The following is a 24,200-nucleotide window of genomic DNA, read 5'->3' as shown; positions in this document are numbered from 1 at the left end:
CAACTCAACACCAAAAACACAAACATCACAATTTAAAATTGGGCAGAAGAACTGAGTACTCATTTTATTGAAGGAAAAATGCAGTTGGATGATAGGCATATAAAAAGTTGCTCAACATCATTAATCATCAGGTAAATGCAGGTCAAAAGCACAGTAATACATCACCTCACACCTGTCAAAATGTCTATCATAAAAAAAAAAAAAACACCCACAAATGACAAATATTGAAGAAGATATGGGGAAAAGGGAATTCTTAGGCACTATTGGTGGGAATATAAATTGGTTCAGTCACTATGTAAAACAATAGGGAGATTTCACAAAAAACTAAGAATAAATCTACTATATGACTCAGTAATTCCACTTCTGGATATATAACTGAAAAAAACCCACTAATTTGAAAAGATACATGCACCTCAATATTCATAGCAACAATGTTTATAATTGTCAGCAATTATATGAAATTGAAACAGATTGGAATAGATATGAAATTGAAATACATATGAGAGCAATCTAAAAGTCCATCAACGGATGAATAGTTAAAGAAAATATGGTATATATATATATGTACATATTTATATTATATATATACATGTACATACAATGGAATATTACTCAGCCATTAAAAGGAATGAAATTATGCCATTTGCAACTGCAAAGATGGGTTTGGCAAGCATTATGGTAGGTGAAATCCCAGATATATAAAATCAAATATTGTATGATATCACTTTAGTTGTGGAATCTAAAAAATACAACAAACTTAAGGAATGTAACAGAAAAGAAGCAGACTCAGATATAGAGAAGAACTGGTGGTGATCCGTGGGTCAATGGAGGAGTAGGTGAGTAAGAGGCACAAGCGATTAGGTATAAAATAAGGTTCAAGGATATATTGTACAACATGAGGAATATAACCAATATTTTCTAATAACTATAAATTGATTACAAATGTTAAAAATCATGAATCACTATTGTATACCTTTAACTTATATAATGTTGTACAGTAAATATACTTCAATAAAATATTGTACCACTATATGAAAGAAAGGCAAAATTGTGCACAGATTTGAAGTTCAGAGAAACTTAGTAATTGTCTAAATTCAAAGTGACAAAGAAAGGAAAAAGTGAATAAAGTTTAGTTAGCAGCTCAGGAATACACAAATCCCAATGTATTTTATTCATTTAAAAGCATAACACATTAAACCCAATTTTGAAAGCTCTGAAATTATCTTATTTATAAATATAGAAGGAAAAATTTGAATATTGTTAAGTTACTTAAAAATAGAACCCAATTATTTTTCAAATGAGTAATCCACAATATCAGGAATGTTTATCCCAACTGCTCAAGTATAGTTCAAAACCAGAAAATATTTTAGTGCAATTTATAACATCATCAAATTATAGAAAAAACATTTTATGATGTTGACAATAGAGTGAAGGCACTTTATATGATACAGATCATTCCTAATTCAGTTCAGCCTCTCATTCATGTCCAACTTTTCGCTACCCCATGGACTGCAGCACACCAGGCTTCCCTGTCCATTACCAACTTCCAGAGTTTAATCAAACTCACATCCATCGAATTGGTGAAGCCATCCAACCATCTCATTCTCTGTCATCCCCTTCTCCTCTTGCTTTCAATCTTTCACAGCATCAAAGTCTTTTCCAATTAGTCAGTTCTTCACATCAGGTGGCCAAAATGTTGGATCTTCAGCTTCAGCATCAGTCCTTCCAATGAATATTCAGGGCTGATTTCCCTTAGGATGGACTGGCTGGATCTCCTTGCAGTCCAAGGGACTCCCAAGAGTCTTCTCCAACACTGAAGTTCAAAAGCATCCATTCTTTGGTGCTCAGCTTTCTTTATAGTCCGGCTCTCCCATCCATACATGACCACTGGAAAAACCATAGCTTTGACTAGATGGCCAAGTAATGTCTCTGCTTTTTAATGTGCTGTCTAATTTCCTAGGAAATATGCTAAATAAAGTATAAGTAAATTAATCTACTTAAATACAATAAACCTAAGTACAATATTAATATGATTCTAATAAATCATGATTCTAATAAACAGAACAAGAAAAAATAAAATAGTAGACATAATTAGCATTGAATGATAAGAAATAGACAGTGTTTTATTTTTAAAAATGCAATTGGATATCTAGAAAATATAAGAAACTATAAAATTACAGAGATATCAATAGAGTAATATAAAACAATATAAAGTGGCAGATTTATAACTGTTGAAAGGTGAAAAGTTCTATAGCTATGTTCTAATTTAACAACAAGAAACTTATAAAGTTGTAAAAATAAACCGCTGAAAATAGAAAGGAAAAATCTGCAACCTGTACAAAGAAACTTAATTTTTATGATCACTGTTTTGGTTTTTTTTAATGAGGTGAATCATATCATATTATTGAAAAAACAAGTGAGCAAATAGAATTGAATAACATTGGCTTCCTTATTTCGGAAAACAAATACTGTGCTTTCTAGAACTGTTACATTTTTGTCCACGAGTGAGATTAATCTGTAGTTTTCTTTTCCTGAAGCATCCTATAATGTCCTTTACTGTCTTGAGTCAGTTTAGCTTACATTTTTTGTAAGAATTAATCAATATCACCTACATTTTACTGTAGTACATTTGAGCATAATACTTCCTTATTTGCTTTATAAACTCTGTTTTCCTGTAATTATGTTTCTATTTTTATTTCCTAGTTTTATTGTTGACACCTTTCTTTTTTCATCAGATGTTCAAGGGTCTTTCCACAAGTCTCTGTGTTTTTGTTCTTTCCTGTTTTGCTTTGTTTTGTGGAGAGGGTGGCAGGGAAGTTGTATTTGACTGATATCCTATTTTAAATGTCCATTTTGCATTTCAACTATTTCTGCTCTTAGCTATATTAGTTGATTCCTTCTATTTTCCTTCTGCATATTTTGGTGCAGTAATTTTAATTTACATATTTAGCTTATTAATATTGGACTTTATTTTATTTAAATTTAAATATTTGTGAAAAATAACACACAAATTTTATATGAAGCAGTAGGTATATTTATATTTAGCAAGTAACACATATCCAGAAACATGGTAGTTAAATGAATATCTGTGAATTTATGAAATAGACATGGGAAAATAATAAACATGGGTTCAAATTACAACAAATTTTTAAGTTTGATAGGGAAAATTGAAGGTATACCATTTATGAATAAGGTAATATAAGCATGGATTCCATTGAATTATACTAAAACGGTTGATATTAAATCACTATATAAAAACTAATGCTGACTGACAGTTATATAGAAAAAAAGTTTTAATTATTTTACTGTACAACCAAACATCCAGATGAATTTCCCCAAAGAACTTAAAACAAGCATTTTCAGTTGTCAAAAAGTAATCAAAACATATTCAAATAAATTCATTCCTTAGTTTCAGAATGGAAATTAACACAAAACCACCTTGTAGATGAAATAAAATCAGTTTTTCTGACAACATATTCCAGCACATGTTCATTGTGCTACTTACCAGCTCAGGATAAAAATATCAGCAGCTAATGCAAATGAATCCAAAAACATGTCTATCAAACAGAAAGTTTCATATCAGGATTAGATCTTCAAGCCTTTGTTCCTTTAAGAAGCAAGATGCAGTAACTCATAATTCAGATCTGAGTTCTCTATTAAATAACTTTATAACTCAAACAATTCCACAATCCATTACTTTTGGTATTATTTTTTTTATGGAACTAAGTTTTGTTGGATGTTTTTCTTATAATTTAGAAATAATCTATTTTTTAAAATTGTGCATAAATTCTGGCAAATTAACTCATTTTTTCCCCTGACCTTTATCATCTTTTATTAACACCGCTCAGGCAATATAATTTGTGAAACAGGGCATTCTTTAAACATTTGACCTTCAAGCACACCTTTGTTGATAGGATTCTTATTAATATCAAAACATATTTCAAGGTTTAAAGACATCTCCATGGTGTTTACCAGATGTTTAGTTTGATATACAAAACAAATGTTCTTTAGAATCTTATAAAAGTGGAGTAGGGCAGATTGTGGACTGTTGTTCAGAGTCAGTGACTACATGACAGGCACCAGGAAAAAAAAAAATTGAGGTGAATAAATAAATTTCAAAATTGTCAATTCAAAGTAATGACATGCCTTTTATTTAATTGATGATACATTTTAACAGAAAAAAATAGGTATGTGTATTGCTTATCTTTTGTTAAGCAACAATTATCACACACTGGCAGCTTATATATTTATTATCTCACAATTTCTGTGTGAAAGGAGTCCAGCATGGTTTATCTGGTCCTTTCATGGTTTATCTGAGTATTCTCAACCAGTATCTCCAAAAGGGTGCCATCAAGGTGCCAGTTGAGCCTTTGGTCTTACCACAGACCTCTAATGGGGAAGGAACCTACTTCCAACCTGATGTAATTTTTGAAATAATGTGGTATTTTTGTGGATTGTAGGACCAAGAAACTCTGCTTTTGTTGGTTGTTAGTCCATGGGGTCGCTAAGAGTCGGACACGACTGAGCAACTTCACTTTCTCTTTTCACTTTCATGCATTAGAGAAGGAAATGGCAAACCACTCCAGTGTTCTTGCCTGGAGAATCCCAGGGACGGGGGAGCCTGCTGGGCTGCCATCTATGGGGTCACACAGAGTCGGACACGACTAAAGTGACTTAGCATAGCATAGCATAGCTGGACGCTGCTCTCAGTTCCTTATTCATAAGGTAAGTCACAATGCAGCAATGTGCATCAAAGACAACAAGGAACAGAGTCCTTGGTGAATCTGTAGGGAAGACAGAAGTTAAGATCCTGTGTAACCCAATCATGGATGTGATGCTCCATAGCTTTTCCTGAAGTCTTAAACCCCACGAATATTCAAGGGACGAGAGTTAGACAAGAGTGTGACTAACGGAAGGTAGAGATCATTTGAAAGCTGTTTATTTCATCCTAGCTATTAAAAACAGAAACGATTTAAGGCAATCAGATGTTATGATATACACTGCTATTGTAAAGCCAAAATAGATAGATTCCACATTGAACTTTCAGAATCACTTCCCCCTCACCCCCTCCAAAAAAAAATACTCATCCAGTCTCATCCAGTCTACTCATGTATCTGCCATGACCAGGAAGCTAAAGACCCAGAAAGCTGCAGCCAAAATGGTAGGCAACTAGGTCCTCGTTATCATCCACATCAGAAAATAAGATGCCAGTATCCTAGTACTCAGCATATTTGAAAATCAAACTTGTTCTCTGTGTTAGTCAGTCATGTCTGACATTTTGTGACCCCATGGACTGTAGCCCTTCAGGCTCCTCTGTCCTTGGAATTCTCCAGGCAAGAATACTGGAGTGGGAAGCCATTTCCTTCTCCAGGGGATCTTCCTGACCCAGGGATTGAACTTGGGTATCCTGCATTATAGGCAAATTCCTTACCATGTGAGCCACCAGGGAAGCTCAAGCTCCATGCTTACACACATATGTCACCAGGACTATTAATTCAAGCAGAAAGGCAAGTGAAACACAGGTTTCATCACATGATGCTCATTTCGCCTTTCGAATCTCAAGTATAAATGTGTTTGGCACATTATGTTACAGGCAGAAAAGTTTTGAAAGACTGTAAAAAATATTATATTTAACTTTTTAAATAAATGTACATGAAAACATACTTCCCAGTTGGTTCTCTGGTAAAGAATCTGCCTGCCAATTCAGGAGACACTGGAGACAAGAATTCAATCCCTGGATTGGTAAGATACCCTGGAGGAGGAAATAGCAATCCAGTATTCTCACCTAGAGAATTCCATGGACAGAGGAGACTAGTGGACTATAGTCCATGGGGTTGCAAAGAGTGGAACACAACTGAGTGACTGAACAAACACAGAACACAAAACATACTACAGAAATTTTGGGAAAAGTAACAAAATCTTCCTCACAATAATTGACAACTCAGAGTCTCCAAATGTACAATCCCTCTCTAGTTAAACTTCCAACATGTAATAAAATACTAGCTGTGTTTTCTCTTCTAAGGTAATGCAATTATACTTCCTACAATAAATGCAACCATACTTCCAATAAGAAGGAGTGTTTGTTGCCTTTCTTAAATAGGAGAAGGATAAGTCATTAACCATTTTGAATGATATTTGTTTCATCTCTCTTAGTCTAAACAACTATATGGAAACTAAAGAATGGAATATTAAGTCATATGTTGTACTACCAAAATGTTCATATAAAATTTCAGAGGAAAATAATTATTATATATATTTTATGCCTAACTAGCTAGATAACACAAAGTATAATTTTTCAAAAAAAGGAAGAGCATGGGAAAGTTCTTCCAGAGCAATTTGATAGCCTTCATTTATTCAACTTGTCATGAAACCAGATGTATTCACTGTTTATAATATTTTTATTGTTTATTTCATGTTTCTTTATTGCCCTAATGAACACTTTAACTTGCCAGTATTCTTTTACTGATGGTAAAACCCAAATACATTGAAAGTTTAGAATATTTTTAGGTCCTGCTTGAATGAAGTTCATGTAATCTAGTACAAATTCCTCGATTGTGCTGGTATTATGATGATCCTCAAAAAAATCCCTTGGGTTTCAGAGATACGTCTCCATGGCAAGATTGTATAATACCAAGCCTATATTCCATTGATAATCAAAAGAGTCTACAAACATGTCTCCATCAGCAAATTGCCTTTGCCATGACCCAGGGATTGCTATGTGTTTTTCAAAACTATCGAATATAGGCGGAGTCATAACAGCTGAGTAGTTATTCATTGACATTGAAGTCGGTCAGTTGTGTCCAACTCTTTGAGACCCCATGGACAATAGCCTACCAGGCTCCTTCATCCATGGGATTTTCCTGGCAAGAATACTGGAGTGGGTTGCCATTTCCTTCTCCAGGAGATCTTCCCGACCCAGGGATCGAACCCGGGTCTCCCACATTGTAGGCAGACGCTTTACCGTCTGAGCCACCAGGGAAGTCTATACTTCGTGTCAAAAATCTCACTCCCCAAAGCTAAGGACTGGTACTAGATCCCTGCCACAGCTGTCGCCGGAAAACCAAGTCTCAGAAAGAAGCAGCAAAAGCCAAAGCATAGTCTCCACCTAAGCTACTTTAATTCCACGTCACAGATGCCATACATGGATGTCTAATCTCTATAATTTTAAAGACATCAAGTAGTAAAGGAAACTGGAAATGTAATCCTTGGTCTTTCATCTACTAAGCAAGGAGTAGACACACTACAGAGAGTTGGAATTAAGTTGAGCAAGACATAAAGATCAAGAGAAAAACACTTATTTTGTGGATAGAGAAAAACAAGATGACCAAAGAATTCAAATGATAGAATTCTAAGTAGAAAGATGCAAAATGTACTAGAGACTGTTACTTTTCCCCCAGTATCCACTGACCCTTCTTATCTTATTTATACTAGTAACCTGTGAGTTTAGGAGGTTTCATGGTCACTTTGGTAGACACTACATTTTCCACCCTCTCTTTAAGGAAAATATGACTATAGAACTACATATTATTTTTATTGGAGGATAATTGCTTTACATTTTTGTGTCTGTCTCTGCCATACATCAGTCCAAATCAGTCACAATTATCAGTTCAGTTCAGTTCAGTTCAGTTGCTCAGTCATGTCCAACTCTTTGCAACCCCACGGACTGCAGCACTCCAGGCTTCCCTGTCCATCAACAACTCCCAGAGTTTACTCAGACTTATCTCCATTGAGTCGGTGATGCCATCCAACCATCTCATCCTCTGTCACCCCCTTCTCTTCCTGCCCCCAGTCTCTCCCAGCATCAAGGTCTTTTCAAATGAGTCAGCTCTTCACATCAAGTGGCCAAAGAATTGGAGTTTCAGCTTCATCATCAGTACTTCCATTGAACACTCAGGATTGATCTCCTTTAGGATGGACTGGTTGGATCTCCTTGGAGTCCAAGGGACTCATATATATATCTCCTCCCTCTTGAGCCTCCCCCGACATTCCACTCCTCTAGGTAGTCACAGAGCTCCAGGCTAGGTTTCCTGTGTTACACAGCAGCTTAATTCTAGTTATCTATTTTACACAGGATAGTGTACATGTGTGTGCATGCTAAGTCACTTGAGTCATGATGTCCAACTCTTTGTGACCCTAGAGTAACCTCCCAGGCTCCTCTGTCCATGGGATTTTGCAGGCAAGATTGCAGGCAGTGGGTTACCATGCCCTCCTCCAGGGGATCTTCCTGACCCAGGGATTGAACCTGAGTCTCTTACGTCTCCTGCATTGGCAAGTGGGTTCTTTACCATTAGCACCACATGGGAAACCCAATAATGTGTATATGTCAATGATACTTTCTCAGTTTCTCCTAGCCTCTCTCTCCTGTATTGTGTCCACAAGTCCTTTCACTATCTCCACATATTGTTCAATGGCAGAGAAACAGAACTTTACCGAGGCAATTTTTGCTCTCCATTCTCTTCACCTTCGCATAGGTTGGACATGAACATAGGGATGGTAATGGGTTTTGGCATTCTGGATAAATGCCGCATCTAGGAAATGGTGGGATGGTAAAGAAGAAGAAATGTAAGTCTATTGAGCACATAATGGAACAAAGCTATTCATTAATCATGGAACTTTTCTGACTATATATATAATATTATATATTATATATATTATATTATATATATAAAGATCCACTCTTTTTTTCATTTTTTAATTTCTATATTACAGAAGCTTAGCCTCTGTCTTAAATAAAGCAAAAGGTATCATGTAAATCAACTGGGAGAAGAAAGTTTCCAGAAGGAAAAGTAATTTACAGGGTCACATTCTATAAAATGACTATTAAGATAATGATCGTAGTAAATCTATTTAATTTGGCAGTCAGCAAGTAATAATTGATAATGTTATAAAGTTAAGTGAGACAAGAGTGTTGAGGGAAAAATTAGACATATAGCAGATTAGAGTGAATCAAAAGTATGAATTTCAGACCCATCAGGTTACAACTCTCTTTTTTTGCAGGTCATTTCTAAAGATAGAAAAACTGGATTGTGACAAATACCTTTTTTTTTGATATCTCAAATTGTTTTTTAATTTAATTTTTTGCCTGTTACAGCAACATATCTGCTATGCATACACAGCCTGATATTTTGACCTTTATATGATTTCTTTTTAAAATATAGGAATAAGAGGTTCTTCAGGTTTCACCATTTGACTTAATCCATTCAAGCAAGTCTAGATCAAGTGTAGTATGGGGGCTTCCCACATAGCACAGTAATAAAGAATCTGCCTGCCAATTAGGAGATACAAGAGATGCAGTTTCCATCCCTGGATTGGAAAGATGCCCTGGAGCAAGAAATGGTAACCAGCTCTAGTATCTCCAGAGAAGGCTTGTGGGCTGGTCCATGGGGTCTCAAAAAGAGTCAGATGTGACTGAGCAACTGCGCATGCACATTCAAGCAAGTCATCGTACTCTCATAAACACTAGTTCTGGATTCCAATAGATGCAGACTTTTATCCTAACTTTGTATTTGTTACCATGAGTCTTTGGTAAAGATACTTTTGTTTCTCCATGTATAAATTACCAATAACAATAGTGATACCATACAATTTTATTAAAGTAAATAATTGTATACATATCAATTAACACTCTCTATAAATGTACTGTAATTATATATATATATATATATATTTTAGCAAGGTACTTGGTCTCTAATAAGCTCTTATATCATAAAAATCATAATTATAATGTTAGTTAAAACCTTCATAATCATTTTAATAATTAATGATGTAAATGTCAAAAATTGTTTAAAGTTAGAATTTAGATGAGACTGCAAACATATTACTAGGCTTCTCTTTACTAAATATCTCACTCTTGTATAGTAATAGACTAAAAGAAACATGAGGTCAATACTGTACTTTGAGGTTTCCCATTATTACACAAACTTAGATAACTTTATACAAGACAGATACAAGCATATTCATGGTATAATTTTGTCTGAATCTATTTCTAATTTTTGTTTACTATTAGAATAGTCCTAAGAATTATTCAACTACACCAGTGTGAATTTATAGTTCTATAATTAAAGCCATGCTTCTAGACTCATAGAATTCTAAAGGGTTCCCAGACCATTGCGTATAAATGAACTATAAAGGTCTTCTTCTGAAGTATAGGGCCCTGATTCTATTTGTTGTGTTTGTTTATGGTAGTTACCATTTATTAGCTATCATTTGAAAGTTTTAAGCTCTATGTATTATTTTATTTTATTTTTATAATAACCTTTTTAAAATATACATTTTTTAGATTGTAAAAATTAGAATATTACAGTTATTCTAGAATTTTAATTGGAATCTTGAGCCATACTCTTATCTGTTATGTTTTATTGCCTCCCTGTATGACGTGTCTTGATTAGTGCAGAAATGAAAAAAAACATATACTCTAGAACTATTTACACTAACCCCATGATTCTCAATAGTAGTTAGATGATAAAAGAATAGAAAATTAAACTATCATAACTTCTTTTACAAACTTACTGTGTTTTACTTATTTAGGCCCCTTTGATTGAACATTACAGTTAGTAACTTAATGTTTATTTCTTTTTTCCCATAATTAATCTTCCAAATAATTACCCTCATCTGATTATTTCTAGCTCCAAAATAAAATGACATCAGTGTGTTCTTGGCAACAAAATAAGAGTGGGTTATAGAATAAAATCCTGTGAAAACAGAGCTAAAGCTAATTTATTGCAAAGCAAACATATTGTTTTTCACTGCCAGGAATATTTTTACCTTCCCACTCTCATCCTCCAACCCCTTCTGCTGAAACTTCTAACAGTTTCTTTGATAGAAGAAATAAATATATTTGAATCTATATGTTTACCTAGTATAAAATGTGTACAGCGAAAATTATGTATAGATATGTTTGCTTATATGTACATAATATTAAAATTATTGAAAAAAAACTCTCAAGCAGGAGAGAGGTTGAAAGATAATGGGGTAAAGTCTTGAAAATATTATTGAAATAATCTAAAACAACATGCATAGAGTAAAAATGCATGCATATGGGCTGGTTTCAGAGTACATCCTGGAACTCCTGAGGGTGTGAAGCCACAGATTTGTGTCATAGAATTATTCCTTATTTGATTCTTAATATTCTTTTCTGTTTTACAAGATTAATGCATTTTAAAATGATGAATTTGCAAAGTTGGATTATACAGATGGTGAAGATACATGATGGTCCCTGAATCACCACTTGGAGGAGACTTCTCTATCCATCAGGAACATGCATATTAAATTCTATATCTAAATCAACCCATAACCACTGAGATCCTTGGCTCTGTCTCATATGGCAACTACTGTATTTTCATCCTTAACAAAGTTAAAAATAGATTCCTTAAACCTAAGTGAGAGAAAAAAGGAGCTCATTCAACCAGCATTTGAATGCAAACTGATATTAGAAGCTAAACAGATGGAGACCCATGTCAAGTAGCAGCAAGCCTTGTGCAACCAGTCCTGTGGCTCAGGGTAAGTAGATAAAAGGAACTGTGATATGTGTCGGCATTTATTTGTTGCAGTGGGGAAGATATTACATGTAAAAAAATCTCCAAAATATAACTCAGAGAAGGGAGGAAAGAGAGATAGAGAACTCAGAAATTAGCAATATTTAGAAGTAGAAAGAGTCAACTATTTCCAGACCTCAAACATTTTTCAGAAAAAAACAAAAACAAAAACAAAAACAAAAACAAATCTCAAAGTTTTTCAGGAAAAAAATATCAGACATGTTATAAATACAAAATATAGAAGATGCCCTTTTCAGCTGATCCTGTGGTTTTGGACAACTACAAGCAATCCTTCCTTAGGGTCGTAGGGAAGAATGTGCAGACAAGGGATAATAATTTATTTTGTGGGGGAAGATTTCCATTTTTATTAATACCAAAGTGAAAATTCACTCATATTTTATTATTTCTGAGTTAGAACACATCTAATAATTTCTGGGACCCATATGGCAATGATGATAAGGTTATCAAAGTCTATACATACACATACAAACGTGGACAATGGGTTCTGGGTTTTGGGTTTTGACTCTTCAGGAGATACTATTTGAATACTCTTAAGATATACCATGTCACAAACACCTTTAGTGGCACTGAGTCCAATATTGTATGAAAAACTTTGAGATGGAAAACTGAGAGTTGGAATTCAGAAGTCACACTCTAAAATTTAGTGAGTTGCAGGCAAATCTTATTCAACTTATTTCATAGTGTGTATGTTCCTTTATATTATGCACAAGAATAACATATCATAACAATTTAAATCTAAATAAGTTAGATGCAGCTTTTTCAAAAAATAAAAAAATATATAAAACTGTACATGATAAAAAAGCATTAGGTCAGGCATTTTCCTCCTGCTGCTGCTGCTGCTAAGTTGCTTCAGTCGTGTCCGACTCTGTGCGACCCCACAGATGGCAGCCCACCATGCTCCCCAGTCCCTGGGATTCTCCAGGCAAGAACACTGGAGAGGGTTGCCATTTCCTTCTCCAATGCATGAAAGTGAAAAGTGAAAGTGAAGTTGCTTAGTCGTGTCCGACTCTTCTCGACCCCATGGACTGCAGCCAACCAGGCCCCTCCGTCCATTGGATTTTCCAGGCAAGAGCACTGGAGTGGGGTGCCATCGCCTTCTCCGAGTGATACACAAAATAATACTGTCTTTAAACTGAGGCCATTTTGATTTTTTTTTTAAATGCAACAAATGTTTAAAGAACTTTAGGTACATTTATTGGCACATGGTATGCAACTGAAGAAAATCGATCAGAGCCATGCTACATTTATAGGAAATAAAATGTCTTGAATGGTGGTGACTATAAAATGTATACATGTGATAAGGCTTCCCTGGTGGCTTAGATGGTAAAGAATCTGTTTGTAATGCTGGAGACCTGGGTTCAATCCCTGGGTCAGGAAGATCCCTTGGAGAATGAAATAGCTACCCATTCCAGTATCTTGCTTGGAGAATTCCATAGAAAGAGGAGCCTGATGGGCTACAATACATGGGGCTGCAAAGAGTTGGACACAACTGACCAATAAACACACGTTCATATACATGTGATAAAATCATAAAAATATACTTACGGGTATACAATGCAAATGCAAACATATGTGCATGCAAAACCTGGTGAAATTTTGATTAAGTATTGTAGTCTAACCAATTTTATTGTGAACAGTAAAATTTCCTGATTTTCATCAGTTCAGTTCAGTGGCTCAGTCGTGTCCAACTCTTTGCGATCCCATGAATCGCAGCAAGCCAGGCCTCCCTGTCCATCACCAACTCCCGGAGTTCACTCAGACTCACATCCATTGAGTCAGTGATGCCATCCAGCCATCTCATCCTGTGTCGTCCCCCTTCTCCTCCTGCCCCCAATCCCTCCCAGCATCAGAGTCTTTCCCAATGAGTCAACTCTTCGCATGAGGTGGCCAAAGTACAGGTGTTTCAGCTTCAGCCTCAGTCCTTCCAATGACTATTCAGTACTGATTTCCTTTAGAATGAACTGGTTGGATCTCTTTTCAGTCCAAGGGACTCTCAAGAGTCTTCTCCAACACCACAGTTCAAAACCATCAATTCTTCGGCACTCAGCCTTCTTCACAGTCCAACTCTCACATCCATACATGACAACTGGAAAAACCATAGCCTTGACTAAACGGACTTTTGTTTGCAAAGTAATGTCTCTGCTTTTCAATATGCTATCTAGGTTGGTCATAACTTTTCTTCCAAGGAGTAAGCGTCTTTTAATTTCATGGCTGCAGTCACCATCTGCAGTAATTTTGGAGCCCCAAAAATAAAGTATGACACTGTTTCCACTGTTTCCCCATGTATTTCCCATGAAGTGATGGGACCAGATGCCATGATCTTTGTTTTCTGAATGTTGAGCTTTAAGCCAACTTTTTCACTCTCCACTTTCACTTTCATCAAGAGGCTTTTCAGTTCCTCTTCACTTTCTGCCATAAGGCTGGTGTCATCTGCATATCTGAGGTTATTGATATATCTCCAGGCAATCTTGATTCCAGCTTGTGCTTCTTCCAGCCCTGAATATCTCATGATGTACTCTGCATATAAGTTAAATAAGCAGGGTGACAATATACAGCCTTGACGTACCCCTTTTCCTATTTGGAACCAGTCTGTTGTTCCATGTCCAGTTCTAACTGTTGCTTCCTGACTTGCATATAGGTTTCTCAAGAGGCAGGTCAGGTGGTCTGGTATTCCCATCTCTTTCAGAATTTTCCACAGTTTATTGTGATCCACACAGTCAAAGGCTTTGGCATAGTCAGTAAAGCAGAAATAGATGTTTTTCTGGAACTCTCTTGCTTTTTCCATGATCCAGCAGATGTTGGCAATTTGATCTCTGGTTCCTCTGCCTTCCAGCTTGAACATCTGGAAGTTCACGATTCACGTATTGCTGAGGCCTGGCTTGGAGAATTTTGAGCATTACTTTACTAGTGTGTGAGATGAGTGCAATTGTGTGGTAGTTTGAGCATTCTTTGGCATTGCCTTTCTTTGGGATTGGAATGAAAACTGACCTTTTCCAGTCCTGTGGCTACTGCTGAGTTTTCCAAATTTGCTGGCATATTGAGTGCAGCATTTTCACAGCATCATCTTTCAGGATTTGAAATAGCTCAACTGGAATTCCATCACCTCCACTAGCTTTGTTCGTAGTGGTTTTCGTAGTGTACTATAATTTGGTAACATATCACCATCAGAAGAATTCAAGTGATGAATAGGATCCTTTCATAGATAAGAACAAGAGCTCTTGGTTTTATTTTGCAACTTACTGTGTATCTTTAGCTAGCTCAAAATCCAAATTTTGACCAAAATTAGGTCAGCCTATTTTTGTTCCAGGATTTCTTGATTATTATGGCTCATATACTTTTGTTTAAATTCTGAGGTTCTTAACCCACTTCCTTTAAAATCAACTTGACATTGTTCCATCCTTTGCATTTGACCTACTGAATTAATTTGTTTCACTGTTACTTATTGCAATTTTTTTTTTTTGCTTTTGGGGATTGTCTTTCTTAATGCTCTTGCTCTCATGTGGTAGATTTATTTTATCATTTATCCATTTTCTCTCCCTATGCTTGCCTATCGTAACAATTCTGTTGTGCTCTTGTAATCACTCACACTTTAGCACCCAGGAAGAGAATCAACTTATTTGCATTCAGGTCATGATACTGCAGCAAGTTCAGAGTACTCTCTTCATGGCATTTTCTGCTTCTATTCCAAAAAATTAGATACCTAAGATATAAAGTCACAAGATTAAACAGTGATCAGAGAAATCTATGGCTTCCTATGGGAAGAGAATGCAATCCCAAATCCAATTTCAGTAAAGTGCACCTGGACTCTGGTGGTACAGATGGTAAGGAATCTACCTGCATTGTGAGAGACCTGTGTTCTATGGCTTGGTTGGAAAGACTCCCTGGAGAAGGAAAGGCAACCCACTCCAATATTCTTGCCTGGGAAATCCCATGGATGGAGGAGCCTGATAGGCTATAGTCCTTGGGGTTGTAAAGAGTTGGACACGACTGAGTGACTTCACTTTATGTACCCTGCCAGACTCAAGGTGTTTCTAGATCCTAATGCTTTATAGGAGTCCCACTTATGTTATTCTATCCCTGTTTCCTGAGTCAGGGCAGTCTTATGGCTTCAGCTTCTTACCATGGTGATTATATTCCATTTCATGCCCAAGAGCTCTTTATCTTGTTCCTGAGAACAACTATGATTTTTTTATAGCTATCTTTTCAGAAAGAAGAAATATTTAACATGTGAATTTACATTACCATCTTGACAGGAGAGGGCTTTGCTTTTTCTGCCTGTATGCTTGAAGAATTATTTCCATATCTTTGGAATTCTACATAATAAACAGTCAATAATGATCCATCTCAGTCTTGCTGCTTCATTTATCATGGGCTGTGGTTCATTTTCATTTTGTATATTTGCTTCTTCTTTCATTCCAAAGAAATAGTCGGTACTGCATCTTTGAATAGCTCTCTATTCCACTTGTTGTATTCTGTACTTGATAAACTCTGGTAATCTGTTAGACTGTATATCCAATTCTATAAAAATCATCTATGTAATTATTTCTTAATGGCTTCATTGTTTCAGTGTCTTTTTTTCTCTTCTGTCTTCACTGATGATTTCAAACCATTTCTCTATTATAGCAATGCAATTTTGATTGAATGTAAGGCTTGAATCTCAGGTGTGATCACACCATTTTTTTATTCATATAAGATTTGGGATCTTCTTGACTTGGTGACTTAGAAATGGAGGATATATACCTCTTACATAATACTATCTTATCTGCATATGGCTTCTAGAATCATCACTGCATGGTCATCTACATCAATTTTACCCAGTACATTATCAAGAATTGGGCTTCCACCCAACTTTAGGGTGGTTGGAAAATGAAAGGGAAGGATGCAGAAAAATTGGGGAGCATGTCATGCATTTGGAAAAGAGAAAAATAAGGTAGTCTAAATCACTTTCATTTTTGAAGAAAGAGTAAGATTTATCATGAAGATGTATGATATGTTAACTGAAAGGAACTCCCACTAGATAAGGCATGGCCTTTTAGGGTGTTAAAATAAATTAGGCTTTACATGAGTCAAAAATAAACAACTGAATCTTTTAGAAGAGCCAAGAGTCCATTATGAGAGTAAAAATGAAAAGGTAATAAAATCTATTAAAAACAGCTATTATGCACACAAGTATCTACTATCTGTAAAATGCTTTATTAAAATTATTAATGGGATACCAACCTTGCAATTTTTAAGAAAATTGTTGGGAAAAAATTTTGTGGTTATGGGGAGAGAGCATGATTAACATAAAGTTCATCTATTTAAGAATAAACAAGAGTGATACTGATAATAAAAAAAAAAGACAAAATTACAAAGGTGGCTGCCTTTTGTATTGGTCAATAAAAACATTTAGAAAATTTTGTCTGAAAATTAGGAAAGTCTTCATTAGTCCTGACAAAAGATGTGAATAATTAATCTGGAGGAAGGAAATGAGACTAGTTTAGTAATGTTTTAAACCACTTATATTTGTAAAAGTAGTAGAAGAGGAACAAACTAAAAAACAAACAAACACACATTTATTTAGAAAAAGCAGTCAATGTAATAAGGAAGAGAGAATGGGATCGAGTATATAGTTCATTTCAGTTCAGTTGCTCAATTGTATCTGACTCAATTGTGCGACCCCATGAACCGCAGCATGCCAGGCCTCCCTGTCCATCACCAACTCCCGGAGTTCACCCAAACCCATGTCCATCGAGTCGGTGATGCCATCTAACCATCTCATCCTCTGTCGTCCCCTTCTCCTCCTGCCCTCAATCTTTCCCAACATCAGGGTCTTTTCAAATGAGTCAGCTTTCGCATCAGGTGGCCAAAGAATATACTTGAATTAAAAAAAAAAAATCACTATGTCCACAATGCTAAACTTCACAGAAAGATAACACATATATTACTCTGATTTCAAAAGAAACTGATAGTGCTATACACCTATTAAAATGGCCAAAATACAGAAGACTGATAACACCAAAAGTTTCTGAAGATGTACATTGACAAGAACTCTCATTGTTCATGGAAATGCAAAATGGTACAGCCACTTTGGGAAATAGTTTGCCGGTATCATACCCTTACCATAGGTTTGCTTCAGCAATCGTGTTCCTTGGTGCTTTCCCAAAGGAACTGAAATTTTACATCCACACTAAAATGTGACATAATGGCCTCTTGGCTGTACTAACAGATTCAGTTATTTATTAATGACTCACTTGTAGCAGCTTTATTCATAACTGCCAAAACTTGGAAGCAAAACAGATATCTTTCAGTAGTTGGATGGTTGAACTGTGGCACACCCAGACAATGAAATCTTATTCAGAACTAAAGAAATGATCTCTAAAGCAAGGAAAGGAGATGGAAAACACTTAAATGTATATTACCGAGTTTGAAAGAAACCAATCTGAAAATACTATATACTGAATACTATACTGAAAGTGCCATATATTGATACTAACCATATTCTCAGTTCAGTTCAGTCACTCAGTCATGTCCGATTATTTGTGATCCCATGGACTACAGCATGCCAAGCTTCCCTTGTCCATCACCAACTCCCGGAGTTAACTCAAACTCATGTCCATCAGCCAGTGATGCAATTGAATCATCTCCTCCTCTGTCGTCATCTTCTCCTCCCACCTTCAAACTTTCCCAGCATCAGGGTTATTTCAAATAAATCAGTTCTTCACATCAGGTGGCCAAAGTATTGGAGTTTCAGCTTCAGCATCAGTCCTTTCAATGAATATTCAGGATTTCCTTTAGAATGGACTGGTTGGACCGCCTTGCTGTCCAAGGGATTTTCAAGAATCTTCTCCAACACCACAGTTCAAAAGCATCAATTGTTTGGTTCTCAGCTTTCTTTGTAGTCCAACTCTCAAATCCATACATGACTACTGGAAAAAGCATAGCTTTGACAAGATGTTGACAAGACATGGGACATTTGTTTGTAAAGTAATGTCTCTTCATTTTAATATGCTGTGTAGGTTGATCATAAATTTTCTTCCAAGGAACAAGTGTCTTTTTTTTTTTTTAATTTTATTTTATTTTTAAACTTAACATAACTGTATTAGATTTGCCAAATATCAAAATGAATCCGCCACAGGTACACATGTGTTCCCCATCCTGAACCCTCCTCCCTCCTCCCTCCCCATTCCATCCCTCTGGGTCGTCCCAGTGCACCAGCCCCAAGCATCCAGTATCGTGCATCGAACCTGGACTGGCAACTCATTTCATACATGATATTTTACATGTTTCAATGCCATTTTCCCAAATCTTCCCACCCTCTCCCTCTCCCACAGAGTCCATAAGACTGTTCTATACAAAAAGTGTCTTAAGATTTCATGGCTGCAGTCACCATCTGCAGTGATTTTGGAGCCTCCAAAAATAAAGTCTGCCACTGTATCCACTGTTTTCCCATGTATTTGCCATGAAGTGATGGGACTGGATGCCACAATCTTAGGTTTCTGAATGCTGAGTTTTAAGCCAACTTCTTAGCTCTCCTCATTTACTTTCAACAAGAAGCTCTTTAGTTCTTTGCTGTCTGCCATACGGGTGGTGCGATCTCCATATCTGAGTTTATTGATATTTTTCCTGGCAATCTTGATTCCAGCTTGTGCTTCATCCAGTCCAGCATTTCTCATGATGTACTCTGCATATAAATTAAATAAACAGGATGACAATATACAGACTTGGTATAGTCATTTCCCAGTTTTAAACCAGTCCATTTTTCCATGTATGGTTCTAACGGTTGTTTCTTGACCTGCATACAGACTTCTCAAGAGGCAGTCAGGTGGTCAGGTATTCACATCTCTTTCCCAATTTCCCACAGTTTATTGTGATCCACACAGTCAAAGGCTTTGGCATAGTCAATAAAGCAGAAGTAGATGTTTTTCTTGAACTCTCTCTCTTTTTGGATACTCCAGAGGATGTTGGCAATTTGAACTCTGGTTCCTCTGCCTTTTCTAAGTTCAGCTTGAACATCTGGAACTTCCCAATTCATGTACTGTTGGATCCTGGTTTGGAGAATTTTGAGCATTACTTTAATAGCATGTGAGATGAATGCAGTTGTGTGGCAGTTTGAACATTCTTTGGTTTTGCCTTTCTTTGGGATTAGAATGAAAACTGACCTTTTACTGTCCTGTGGCCACTGCTGTTTTCCAAACTTTCTGGAATATTGAGTGCAGCACTTTCACAGCATCATCTTTCAGGAATTGAAATAGCTCAACCGGAATTCCAGCACCCCCACTAGCTTTGTTCGTTGTAATGCTTTCTAAGGCCCACTTGACTTCACATTGCAGGATGTCTGGCTTTAGGTGAGTGGTCACACCATCATGATTTTCTGGGTGGTGAAGATCTTTTTTGTATAGTTCTTCTGTGTATTCTTGCCACCTCTTCTTAATATCTTCTGCTTCTGTTAGGTCCATACCATTTCTGTCCTTTACTGTGCCCAATTTTGCATGAAATATTCCCCTGGTATATCTGATTTTCTGGAAGAGTTATCTAGTCATCCCCATTCTATTGTTTTTCTCTATTTCTTTGCACTGATCACTGAGGAAGGCTTTCTTATCTCTTCTTGCTATTTTTTGGAACTCTTCATTCAAATGGGTATATCTTTCCCTTTATCCTTTGCCTTTCACTTTTCTTGTTTTCATAAATATTTGTAAGACCTCCTCAGATAACCATTTTGCCTTTTTGCATTTCTTTTTCTTGGGGATGGTCTTGATCCCTGCCTCCTGTACAATGTCACATTCATAATTCTTCAGGCACCCTATCAGATTTAATCCCTTGAATCTATTTCTCATTTCCACTGTGTAATCATAAAAAAAATATATTTTAGGTTATACCTGAATGATCTAGTGGTTTTCCCTACTATCAGTTTAAGTCTGAATTTGGCAATAAGGAGTTCATGATCTGAGACACAGTCAGCTTTAAGTCTCCTATTTGCTGACTGTATAGAGCTTATCCATCTTTGGCTGCAAAGAATATAATCAATCTGATTTTGGTATTAACCATTTGGTGATGTCCTTGTGTAGAGTCTTCTCTTATGTTGTTGGAAGAGGGTGTTTGCTATGCCCAGTGTGTTCTCTTGGCAAAAGTCTATTAACCTTTGCCCTGCTTCATTCTGTACTCCAAGGGCAAGTTTGCCTGTTACTCCAGGTAGCTCTTGACTTCTTACTTTTGCATTCCAGTCCCCTATAATGAAAAGGATGTCTGTTTTGGGTGTTAGTTCTAGAAGGTCTTGTAAGTCTTCGTAGAACTGTTCAACTTCAGCTTCTTCAGCATTACTAGTTGGGGCATAGACTTGGATTACTGTGATATTGAATGGTTTGCCTTGAATATGAACAGCAATCATTCTGTCGTTTTTGAGATTGCATCCAAGTACTGCATTTTGGACTCTTTTGCTGACTATGATGGCTACTCTATTTCTTCTAAGGGATTCTTGCCCACTTTAGTAGATATATTGGTCATCTGAGTTAAATTCACCCATTCTAGTCCATTTTAGTTCACTGATTCCTAAAAAATTGATGTTCACTCTTTCCATGTCCTGTTTGACCATTTCCAGTTTGTCTTGATTCATGGGCCTAACATTCCAGGTTCTTATGCAATAGTGCTATTTACAGCATGGACTTTACTTCCATCACCCGTCACATCCAGAACTGGGCTTTGTTTTTGCTTTGCCTCTGTCTCTTCATTCTTTCTGGAGTTATTTCTCCACTGATCTACAGTAGAATATTGGGCACCTACTGACCTGGGGTGAAGGCTGTGCGGTGCTAGAGCGGAGAGCAGCTGAAAGGAGATACCCCATGTCCAAGGTCAGGATCAGGGCCGTGAGTAGATACCCCACACCCAAGATCAGGAGAAGGGGCTGTGATGAGAGACCCCACGTCTAAGGTGGGGTAACCTTAGAAAACACAGTAAGATGGTAGATGTGGAGAGAGGGCATCAGAGGGCAGACAGACAGAAACCACAATCACAGAAAACTAACCAATCTACATGGACCACAGCCTTGTCTTGCTCAAGGAAACTATGAGCCATGTCATGTAGGGCCACCCAAGACAGACTGGTCATGGTGGAGAGTTCCCACAAAATGTGGTCCACAGGAGAAAGGAATGGCAAGCCACTGCAATATTCTTGCCTTGAGAACCCCATGAACTGTATGAAAAGGCAAAAAGATAAGACCTGAAAGATGAACTCCCCAGGTTCGTAGGTGCCCAACAGGCTACTGGAGATCAGTGGAGAAATAATTCCAGAAAGAATGGAGAGATGGAGCCAAAGCAAAAACAACACCCACTTGTGGATGTGACTTATGATAGAAGCAAGGTCCGATGCTGTAAAGACCAATATTGCATAGAAACCTAGAATGTTAAGTCCATGAATCAAGGCAAATTGTAAGTGATCTAACAGGTGATGGCAAGAGTGAATGTCAACATTTTAGGAAACAGCAAACTAAAATGGAATGGAATGGGTGAATTTAACTCAGATGACCAATAATCTACAACAGTGGGCAAGAATTCCTTAGAAGAAATGGAGTGGCCATGATAGTGAGCAAAAGAGTACAAAATGCAGTACTTGGATGCAATCTCAAAAACGACAGGATGAACTCTGTTCGTTTCCAAGGCAAACCATTCAATATCACAGTAATCCAAGTCTATGCCCAAGTAATGCTGAAGAAGCTGAAGTTGAACAGTTCTATGAAGACCTACAAAACCTTTTAGAACTAATACCCAAAAAAGATGTTCTTTTCATTTTAGGGGACTCTACTTATGGATATCACCAGATGGTCAACACTGAAATCAGATTGATTATATTCTTTGCAGCCAAGATGGAGAAGCTGTATACAGTCAGCAAAAACAAGACCAGGAGCTGACTGTGGCTCAGACCATGAACTCCTTATTGCCAAATTCAGACTTAAATTGAAGAAAGTAGGGAAAACCACCATTTGGATATGTCCTAAATCAAATCCTTTACAATTATACAGTAGAAGTGGGAAATAGATGATAGGGACTAGATCTGATCGATCGAGGGCCTGATGAACTATGGACGGAGATTCATAACATTGTACAGCAGCCAGGGGTCAAGATCATCCCCAAGAAAAAGAAATACAAAAAGGCAAAATGGCTGTCTGAGGAGGCCTTACAAATGTCTGTGAAAAGAAGAGAAGTGAAAAAGAAAGGAGAACAGGAAAGATATACCCATTTGAATGAAGAGTTCCAAAGAATAGTAAGAAGAGATAAGAAAGCCTTCCTCAGAGATCAATGCAAAGAAATAGAGGAAAACAATAGAATGGGAAAGACTAGAGATCTCTTCCAGAAAATTAGATATACCAGGGGAACATTTCATGCAAAACTGGGCACAGTAAAGGACAGAAATGGTATAGACCTAACAGAAGCAGAAGATATTAAGAAGAGGTGGCAAGAATACACAGAAGAACTATACAAAAACGATCTTCACAACCCCAATGATCATGATTATAAGATCATTCACCTAGAACCAGACATCCTGGAATGTGAAGTCAAGTGAGCCTTAGGAAAAATCACTATGAACGATACTAGTGGAGGTGATGGAATTCTAGTTGAGCTATTTCAAATCCTGAAAGATGATGCTGTGAAAGTGCTGCACTCAATATTCCAGAAAGTTTGGAAAACTCAGCAGTGGCTACCAGACTAGAAAAGGACAGTTTTCTTTCCAATCTCAAAGAAAGGCAATGCCAAAGAATGTTCAAACTACTGCACAATTGCACTCATCTCACACGCTAGTAAAGCAATGTTCAAAATTATCCAAGCCAAGCTTCAACAATACGTGAACCATGAACTTCCAGATGTTCAAGCTGAACTTAGAAAAGGCTGAGGAACCAGAGATCAAATAGCCAACATCTGTTGGATCATGGAAAAAGCAAGAGAGTTTCAGAAAAACATTTGCTTCTGGTTTATTGACTATGCCAAAGCCCTTGACTGTGTGGATCACAACAAACTGTGGAAAATTCTGAAAGAAATGGGAATACCAGACCACTTGACCTACCTCCTGAGAAATCTGTATGCAAGACATGAAGCAACAGTTAGAACTGGGCATGGAACAACAGACTTGTTCCAAATAGGAATAGGAATATGTCAAGGCTGTATTTTGTCACCCTGCTTATTTAACTTATATGTAAAGTACATCATGAGAAACGCTGGGCTGGATGAAGCACAAGCTGGAATCAAGATTGCTGGGACAAATACCAATAACCTCAGATATGCAGATGACACCACCCTTATGGCAGAAAGCGAAGAAGATCTATAGAGCCTCTTGATGAAAGTGAAAGAGGAGAGTGAAAATGTTGGCTTAAAGCTCAACATTCAGAAAACTAAGATCACAGCATCTGGTCCCATCATTTCATGGCAAATAGATGGGGAAATAGTAGCAGACTTTATTTTGGGGGCTCCAAAATCACTGCAAATGGTGGCTGCAGCCATGAAATTAAAAGATGCTTACTCCATGGAAGGAAAATTATGACCAACCTAGACAGCATATTAAAAAGCAGAGACATTACTTTGCCAACAAAGGTTCGTCTAGTCCAGGCTATGGTTTTTCCAGTAGTCATGTATGGTTGTGAGAGTTGGACTTTAGATAAAGCTGAGTGCTAAAGAATTT

Source organism: Bubalus kerabau, chromosome 2 (assembly GCF_029407905.1).
Source record: "Bubalus kerabau isolate K-KA32 ecotype Philippines breed swamp buffalo chromosome 2, PCC_UOA_SB_1v2, whole genome shotgun sequence".
In the NCBI taxonomy this organism is placed as follows: domain Eukaryota; kingdom Metazoa; phylum Chordata; class Mammalia; order Artiodactyla; family Bovidae; genus Bubalus; species Bubalus kerabau.
This window is presented reverse-complemented; position numbering follows the sequence as displayed.